At 44.8% G+C, this 8,525-nt stretch overlaps 1 long non-coding RNA gene across 1 annotated transcript; it reads left to right on the top strand.

Moving 5' to 3' along the window:
* The first annotated feature begins 1,600 nt into the window (after window positions 1–1,600).
* On the top strand, window positions 1,601–5,957 carry LOC143773662 (uncharacterized). Its single transcript, XR_013215287.1, has 3 exons — window positions 1,601–1,720; window positions 2,792–2,931; window positions 5,447–5,957. It is a non-coding gene; the product is annotated as an uncharacterized LOC143773662 (long non-coding RNA).
* The last annotated feature ends 2,568 nt before the right edge of the window (window positions 5,958–8,525 follow it).

The following is an 8,525-nucleotide window of genomic DNA, read 5'->3' on the forward strand; positions in this document are numbered from 1 at the left end:
ATAGGCCGGTGAATTTTGGGCAAGGGGGCTGTGATTGCACTATTTTATTTATTAAAAAAAGACCCCACACTGGGGAATTGTTTGTCAATTCATGCACTCCATTACAAGTCTCAGAGACCCACACCCCTACATTGGGCCTACTTCTTAACTCTGTCTCCTGCAATGTCTCTTCTTTAACTGACACTAGATGACCAGGGTGAACATGATCTGTACTGTTATAGGCCGGTGAATTTTGGGCAAGGGGGCTTTGATGACACTGTTTTATTTATTAAAAATGATACACCCATTGGGGAATTCTTTGTCAGCTCATGCACTCCATTACAAGTCTCAGAGACCCACACCCCTACATTGGGCCTACTTCTTAACTCTGTCTCCTGCAATGTCTCTTCTTTAACTGCCACTAGATGACCAGGGTGAACATGATCTGTACTGTTATAGGCCGGTGAATTTTGGGCAAGGGGGCTGTGATTGCACTATTTTATTTATTAAAAAAAGACCCCACACTGGGGAATTGTTTGTCAATTCATGCACTCCATTACAAGTCTCAGAGACCCACACCCCTACATTGGGCCTACTTCTTAACTTGATTTCCTGCAATGTCTCTTCCTAACCTGCCACTACATCATCAGCATTAACGTGCTCTGTACTGTTATAAGCCACTGAATTTTGGGCAAGGGGTTGTGATGGCACCAGTTTATTTATTAAAAAAGATACTCCCCATTGGAGAATTGTTTTTCAGCTCATGCACTCCATTATAAGTCTCAGAGACCCACACCCCTACATTGGGCCTACTTCTCAACTGTCTCCTGCAATGTCTCTTCTTTAACTGCCACTAGATGACCAGGGTGAGCATACTCTGTACTGTTATAGGCCGGTGAATTTTATGCAAGGGGGCTGTGATGGCACTATTTTATTTATTTAAAAAGGACCCCCCATTGGGGAATTGTTTGTCAGCTCATGCACTGCATTAGAAGTCTCAAAGACCCACACCCCTACATTGGGCCTACTTCTTAACTCTTTTTCCTGCAATGTCTCTTCCTTACCTGCCACTAGATCACCAGGGTTAACGTGCTCTGTACTGTTATAGGCCACTGAATTTTGGGCAATGGGGTTGTGATGGCACAAGTTTATTTATTAAAAAAGATACTCCCCTTTGGAGAATTGTTTTTCAGCTCATGCACTCCATTACAAGTCTCACAGACCAACACCCCTACATTGGGCCTACTTCTTAAATCTGTCTCCTGCAATATCTCTTCTTTAACTGCCTCTACATGACCAGGGTGAACGTGCTCTGTACTGTTATAGGCCGGTGAATTTTGGGCAAGGGGGCTGTGATGGCAATAGTATATTTTTAAAAAAGGTACCCCTCATTGGTGAAACCACATCTTTGTTGGCAAAGACTTCATAACATTTGTGTACTTTAAAGAGCTCACTTGAAAAGCTCCTTTTTGAGTTGCCTGCTTGCTCACATTGGACACAATACACTTCATATAAATTTGATAAAGCAATGCTGGAATGTTTGTTTATTCACTTCACAAACAGTTCAAAGCCTCTATATGTTTGCTGTTTGTCATTGTAAAACATTAAGGTTTACTGAAACTCTACCTGTGGTGGTTTGATCTACATCCTTGTGGCTTTTATATTCTAGGGGTTTATGGACCCTCATCTGATGACTCCATGATCTCAGTTTCATACAACCTTGAAAACTGGCCACTTGAAGGTATGGGTGAAACTAGAGTTACTACATAGTGTAAATCACTATATAAGACCAGAGAAACATGACTAAGACAGATGCAAAAACTTGGGTACCTGTCCATGTACAGTGTGCTCATACCTGCATAATTGGGGACGCCCATGCAGTGTAGTGAATCTCCCAGGGGTTCTCTGTCTTGGTGTTGCTTCTCTGATATTACAGATGGATGATGTTTAAAAGCCTCTTGTTGATGATGTAATTATACTGTATGTAGTTAATCTTTATATATACATAATCATTATATGTATTTAATCCTTATATGTACTTATTGACCTTTGTATGTTAACGTATACAAAAGTGTACACAGTCATGCAATTCAATCATACTATTCCTTGATTTTTGTACTTTGCAATAAAATTGCATTGTATTGCAAGAATTAGCATTATTTAAAGCCGTATCTGAACATTAGTGTTGAAAACATGGAATATAAAATTGCCAAATTCTCCTGTAAATACTTTTGCAAAGAGGGAACTATTATACCATTAAAAAATACAAGTGGATTTTCATGGGCCCATCCAGTATGTGGGTTCCAAGGCATAATGGGGTGCATATGACTATGCAGCAGGGCTGGCCTTGCTGCCAATGTGTAAAGCAAAGGAGTACAAAATGAATATTGTGAAGTGGATTTTCATGGGCCCATCCAGTATTTGCATTCCAAGGCGTAATGGGGTGCATATGACTGTGCAGCAGGGCTGGCCTTGCTGCCAATGTGTAAAACAAAGGAGTACGGGAGTACAAAATGAATATTTTGAAGTGGATTTGCATGGGCCCATCCAACTTGTGGGTTCAAAGGCTTATTGGGATGCATATGAATTGGTAGCAGGGCAGGCCTTGCATTCAATGCAACATTTTTCAGGAGGCCCTCCTGGACATCTTATGAAAGGGGTATTGTGGTGCGTTGTAATTCTTGGCAGCCCATCCACCCACAGTGTATGCTACTACAGTTTAGGAGACCCATTGTTTAATAATGGCTCTTTAAAAAGATTAGAAGATTAATTCTGCCTGATGCAGCAGTAAAATAGGTTCTGTGTCTTTAAGAGTCCCCTGCACAGCGCAGGCGCCGGATTTAAGAAGCAACAGCGCAAAGGGGGCGGCGACCATCGCCCCTGAAGAGAAGAGTGACGGCAGTTGGGAGATTGATAGAGGACGATTCGGACCGCCTCCAGGTACAATATCTGGTATTTGTGGCCAATTTTTAAAACGCTTTATTGAGGTAATAAATGAATCAAAAACTAAAAGAGCCACCTTGTTAGACTGCAGCATTACTGCTGCACAAGGTGTCTCTTTTAGTTTATAACAGCTGGGGGGGGGTGACGGTGGCCCTTTAATATCTGTTCCACAATTCATTTTTCAATATCCAGCCAGGATTTTACTTCTCTTTGTGCTGCACCAATTAATTGACCAGATAGGATGCTGACCTTTTGATGTTCTGTCAGGAGGTATACTTCAAATAGGCTGCAGAGTCTTTCTTTAAAGTCACTCAGCATGTGGGAATTCCCCGGGTATTGCAGCAGCTGGGCAGCTCACGGAATAAAGGGCATGGATAACGGCATTATGGGGGCTGTAGCTGTGGCTGGGTCCAGATGGTTTACAGGGACTGCAGCCACTGCGGGGCCTGGTGGCATCATGGTACCTGCAGCTGCGGCCACCGCTGGATCTCATCCTGTGTTGGTCATATCTAGTGTTGAGCGATACCTTCGGATAGTATCAGCCGATACCCGAAAAATATCGGATATCGCCGATACCAATACCCGATACCAATGCAAGTCAATGGGACACAAGTATCGGAAGCTATCCTGGATGGTTCCCAGGGTCTGAAGGAGAGGAAACTCTCCTTCAGGCCCTGGGATCCATATTCATGTAAAAAATAAAGAATTAAAATAAGAATTATGGATATACTCACCCGTCCGGCAGCCCCTGGACCTTACCGATTGTAACCGGCAGCCTCCGTTCCTAAGAATGAGGAGTTTAGGACCCTCGATGACGTCGCAGCTTGTGATTGGTCGCGTGCCGATCATGTGACCGCTCACGTGACCAATCACAAGCCGCGACGTCATCACAGGTCCTAAACCCCTCATTCTTAGGAACGGAGGCTGCCGGTTACAATCGGTAAGGTCCAGGGGCCGCCGGAGGGGTGAGTATATCCATATTTTTTATTTTAATTCTTTATTTTTTACATGAATATGGATCCCAGGGCCTGAAGGAGAGTCTCCTCTCCTCCAGACCCTGGGAACCATACACTGGGAACTTCCAATTCTGATTTCCGATACCACAAAAATATTGGAACTCGGTATCGGAATTCCGACACCGCAAGTATCGGCCGATACCCGATACTTGCGGTATCAGAATGCTCAACACTAGTCATATCCCTTCCCCCATGCTAACCTCAAGCAGGCCTGAGGTCCCGTTACTGGAATCTGCAGTGGTGCCACCTGCACTTGGTGTGGTGCTCTTTCCGGTCCTCCATCTGGGGCTTCCTGCTTCTTCACTATCGTACCTCTCTGCACTGAGCGCCATTTACTTTAGTGCTCTTTTTCAAACTTCACCCTCGAAGGCACACCTCCTTCTCCTAGTGCTCCACACGGCGTGGCAATGGTGGCCCACACACAAATTTAATGCAGTCTATGGCACACAGTACCCGGTAATGCCGGGGCATTAATCCTGATTGTGACACCAAGTTGAAGCATCTGCCAGGGCCTAAGGGTACTCGGCACCGGATTGGGTTGTCATTAAAGGGGTGGTCACGGTGTAGTGGACCTGGTCTGTTGCCTTGGGAGTCCAAGTAAAAGGGAAGGACTTTAAAGGAGTTATTTGAATAAAGAGTGTTCGTGGTGCCACCTGTGGTTTTTGGCCAGAGATGACCGACACTGCTTAAAGGGGTCCTCTGGGGGTGTTGGCAGTGCAGCAAGGATGGTATGGCTTCCCACAGGTAAAGCTGGGTCCTCAGGGCTCCCGGTGTAATAGGCAAAGATGGTGTGGTGCCAGACAGAATCAGAGAACACAGGGTTGCAGTCTCTTTACCTGTTTACTGGTGGTGAAAAGCCACAGTCCAGGGTAACGGTAACAGGTGATGGTGAGGTCCAGGCAGCCTGGAAATGATTTGGGATCCCCTTAGCCAGGTGGGATTAGGAGCCTTCCTTGCTGCACTGTAAGTTGCGTCCCTTGCTGCCTAAGGCTTTTCACAAGGTCCTCTCTGTTTCTATCTGTGTCCTAGGACAGTATTCGCATGGCAGACAGTGCAAGCCTTTTTACAGGAGTCTGTATTTACTGTGACTCTGGGCTCTGTATACCGCTGTGCCTTCCGGTGAAGGTGTGGGCAAGTAACTTTCAATCTCCTGCCCTCTGGTTTCTGCTGTGGGGCATACAGTCCCACACAGCCTCGGACTCCTCCTGGTGTCTGGTTCCTGTGCTTCAGCCTGGAGGGAGGACTGGCGTGTGTAGTGTCTGCAACGTGTGAAGCTGTGTTTGGAGACTGTAATATGGCATCCTGTCACCCAGGGAAACTGGACAAAGGGAAGTCCGGCCTGTTTGGGGACTGCAATCTAAAGCCGTATGATGTGTAGTGCTATGAAATGGGTACTGAGACAAGATGCAAATGTATGTGTTTTTCTTTGATGATGTGTACTGTAAAATGCTATGCACCTTTATGTGTGAAGTAACACAGTAAAGAGACTTTTGTGTTTGAACTTTGAGGGTCACTGCCTCTTCATCTCTGGAGAGACCTGAAAATGGCTGTCCACCAACACTTACCATCAAACCTGATGGAACTGGAGAGGATCTACAAGGAAGAATGGCAGAGGATCCCCAAATCCAGGTGTGAAAACTTGTTGCATCATTCCCAAGAAGACTCATGGCTGTACTAGCTCAAAAGGGTGCTTCTACTCAATACTGAGCCAAGGGTCTGAACACTTATGACCTTGTGATATTTCAGTTTTTTTTTTTTTTTTTAAATTTGCAAAAAATTTTTCTACATTTCTGTTTTTTTCTGTCAAGATGGAATGAAAAGTGTACATTAAAGTGAAAAAATTAACTCTTCTGAATTTACCAAATGGCTGCAATGAAACAAAGAGTGAAAAATTTAAAGGAGTCTGAATGCTTTCCATACACACTGTATGTGTGTGTTTGAAGGAAAATCAAGTGTTTTGCCATATTTTGAGAGACATAAGTTTTCCATAGTGTTGAGCATTCCGATACCGCAAGTATCAGGTATCGGCCGATACTTGCGGTATCGGAATTCCGATACCGAGATCCTATACTTTTGTGGTATCGGGAATCGGTATCGGGATTAATATCAATGTGTAAAAGAAAGAATTAAAATAAAAAATAGGGATATACTCACCTCTCCGGCGGCCCCTGGACTTTACCGCCGTAACCGGGAGCCGTTGTACCTAAGAATGCGCGCTTGAAGGGCCTTAGATGACGTCACGGCGCTCTGATTGGTCCGTAGCGGTCGCGTGACCGCTACATGACCAATCACAAAGCCATGACGTCACCTAAGGTCTTTCAAGCACTTGAAAGACCTTAGGTGACGTCACGGCTTTGTGATTGGTCGCGTAGCGGTCACGCGACCGCTACGCGACCAATCAGAAGCTGCGGACGTCTTCTAAGGTATTTCAAGCGCTTGAAAGACCTTAGGTGACGTCACGGCTTTGTGATTGGTCACGTAGCGGTCACGCGACCACTACGGACCAATCAGAGCGCCGTGACATCATCTAAGGCCCTTCAAGCGCGCATTCTTAGGTACAATGGCTCCCGGTTACGGCGGTAAAGTCCAGGGCGCGTCAGAGGGTGAGTATATCCCTATTTTTTATTTTAATTCTTTCTTTTACACATTGATATGGATCCCAGGGCCTGAAGGAGAGTTTCCTCTCCTTCAGACCCTGGGAACCATACAGGATACCGTCCGATACTTGGTGTCCCATTGACTTGTATTGGTATCGGGTATCGGTATCGGATTAGATCCGATACTTTGCCGGTATCGGCCGATACTTTCCGATACCGATACTTTCAAGTATCGGACGGTATCGCTCAACACTAGTTTTCCAGTGTTCTGTCAGCTGAGCTGTAGGAGGCTTAATTTTTGCTTGACAAGCTATAGTTTTATTGGTATAATTTTGTTTTACATTCAACTTTGTGCTTGGTTTGAATTACAGTTTTTGGGAAGAAAGATAAACAAAATATACAATTGTTGAAGTTTTCTCATTTACCGTTTCTCTTAAACTTCAGTCACCTATCGGTATAATTGACATATTAGGGTATGTGTCCACGTTCAGGATTGCATCAGGATTTGCTCAGGATTTGAAGCAGGTAAAATCTGCACCAAATCTGCACCTGAGGTCACTGGCAAGTCACCTGCATTTTTAATGCGTTTTTTTACGCGTTTTTCATGTGTTTTTTGATGCGTTTTTTTTCATGCGGATTTGTGTGTTTTTGTAAGCTCAATAAATATATACAAAAAAAAAATTGTGATGTAATTTCTTGTCCAACCTCTTCATTTACATACTCCATTGAAGAATATACACACAGCTAGCTAGATAGATAGATAGATAGATAGATAGATAGATAGATAGATAGATAGATAGATAGATAGATAGATAGATAGATTTATTATTATTATTTATTGTTATAGCACCATTTATTCCATGGCGCTCTACATGTGAGGAGGGGTATACATAATAAAAACAAGCACAATATTCTTAAACAATACAAGTCATAATTGGTACAGGAGGAGAGAAGACCCTGCCCGCGAAGGCTCACAATCTAAAAGGGATGGGTGAGAATACAGTAGGTGAGGATAGAGCTCGTCATGCAGCGGTTTGGTTGATCGGTGGTTACTGCAGGTTGTAGGCTTGTCGGAAGAGATGGGTCTTCAGGCTCTTTTTGAAGGTTTCAATGGTAGGCGAGAGTCTGATGTGTTGTGGTAGAGGGTTCCAGAGTAGGGGTGATACGCGAGAGAAATCTTGTATACGATTGTGGGAAGAGGAGATAAGAGGGGAGTAGAGAAGGAGATCTTGTGAGGATCAGAGGTTGCGTGTAGGTAAGTACCGGGAGACGAGGTCACAGATGTATGGAGGAGACAGGTTGTGGATGGCTTTGTATGTCATGGTTAGGGTTTTGTACTGGAGTCTCTGGACAATGGGGAGCCAGTGAAGGGATTGACAGAGGGGAGAGGCCGGGGAATAGCGGGGGGACAGGTGGATTAGTCAGGCAGCAGAGTTTAGAATAGATTGGAAGGGTGCGAGAGTGTTAGAGGGGAGGCCACAGAGAAGGAGGTTGCAGTAGTCAAGGCGAGAGATGATGAGGGCATGGACTAGGGTTTTTGCAGATTCTTGGTTGAGGAATGTACGGATTCGTAAAATATTTTTGAGTTGAAGTCGGCAGGAAGTGGAAAGGGCTTGGATATGTGGATTGAAGGAGAGATCAGCGTCAAGGATTACCCCGAGGCAGCGAGCTTGTGGTACTGGGGAGAGTGGGCAGCCATGCACTGTAATGGATAGGTTCGTTGGGGGGTCGCGTGAGATGGGGGAAAGATGATGAATTCTGTTTTGTCCATGTTAAGTTTCAGAAATCTAGCGGAGAAGAAGGATGAAATAGTGGACATACATTGAGGGATTCTGGTTAGTAGGGAGGTGATATCTGGTCCAGAGATGTAGATCTGTGTGTCATCAGCATAGAGGTGATACTGCAAGCCATGAGATTCTATGAGCTGTCCCAGGCCAAAGGTGTAAATGGGGAAGAGCAGGGGCCCAAGGACTGAACCTTGTGGGACTCC

Source organism: Ranitomeya variabilis, chromosome 5, assembly GCF_051348905.1.
Source record: "Ranitomeya variabilis isolate aRanVar5 chromosome 5, aRanVar5.hap1, whole genome shotgun sequence".
Taxonomy (NCBI): domain Eukaryota; kingdom Metazoa; phylum Chordata; class Amphibia; order Anura; family Dendrobatidae; genus Ranitomeya; species Ranitomeya variabilis.